We start from the raw sequence: 1089 nt of genomic DNA, 5'->3' as shown, positions 1-1089 counted from the left end.
GGCAAGATGCTATGGGGATGGGCTGGCACAGGTCTGTTGCTAGGAGACAGGATCTACCAAGGTTGGCCTCCAGACTCCAAAATCCTGGTGAGGTTTGAAGAACCAAATCATCGAGGCATCCAATCACAGCATCCCTTCCCTCTGGGCACAGTGATTGGTTTGCGGCTGGACATGTGACACAAATGGGTCAATCAGAGTGTTCCTTACTTTCTAATGTGAGACAGCTCTTCCTTTGGGGCCTAACTATTAGGATTTGGGTTTTGTTTTGGTTTTTTTTTTTGCCACTGCTTGGACTGAGAGGCAGAAAGGCAGAAAGCATGCCTGATAAGGAATTGGCAGTCTTGCTAATTACAGATTTTCTTAAGTCAATAAAATCCCTGTCTGCTTGAGCAGATAGAGCTAGGTTTCTGATACTTGAAACAGAAATACCTAAGACCTTAACATGGAGAAGGCAATGGCACTCTACTCCAGTACTCTTGCCTGGAAAATCCCATGGATGGAGGAGCCTGGTAGGCTGGAGTCCATGGGGTTGCTGAGAGTCGGACACGACTGAGCGACTTCACTTTCACTCTTCACTTTCATGCACTGGAGAAGGAAATGGCAACCCACTCCAGTGTTCTTGCCTGGAGAATCCCAGGGACGGGGGAGCCTGGTGGTCTGCTGTCTCTGGGGTCACACAGAGTCAGACACAACTGAAGCGACTTAGCAGCAGCAGCAGCAGCAAGACCTTAACAAAATTTAGGCACTGTTCATTGAGCTGCAGCCAAGTGTGAGGCCCTGTTTTAAGATGGTACCTGCACATTGTGTTGACTCTTTGTAACCCTCCATGAAGGAGGAACTGTTGCTCTCCCCAGTTTTTCACATAATGAAAGTGAGGGTGAGAGTATGAAATCATTTGCTGAAGGACAGAAAGAGATAAGTCTGATGCTTAGTGATGAGTACCATTGACAAGAATGTTTTCCTTTAAAAATTCATCTGCTTGGGGACTAACCCTGATCCAGTGGTTAAGAATCTGCCTTGCAATGCAGGAGATGAGGGTTCAATCCCTGGTCGAGGAACTAAGATCGCCACATGCAGGGGCAACTAGGC

Source organism: Odocoileus virginianus, chromosome 3, assembly GCF_023699985.2.
Source record: "Odocoileus virginianus isolate 20LAN1187 ecotype Illinois chromosome 3, Ovbor_1.2, whole genome shotgun sequence".
In the NCBI taxonomy this organism is placed as follows: domain Eukaryota; kingdom Metazoa; phylum Chordata; class Mammalia; order Artiodactyla; family Cervidae; genus Odocoileus; species Odocoileus virginianus.
This window is presented reverse-complemented; position numbering follows the sequence as displayed.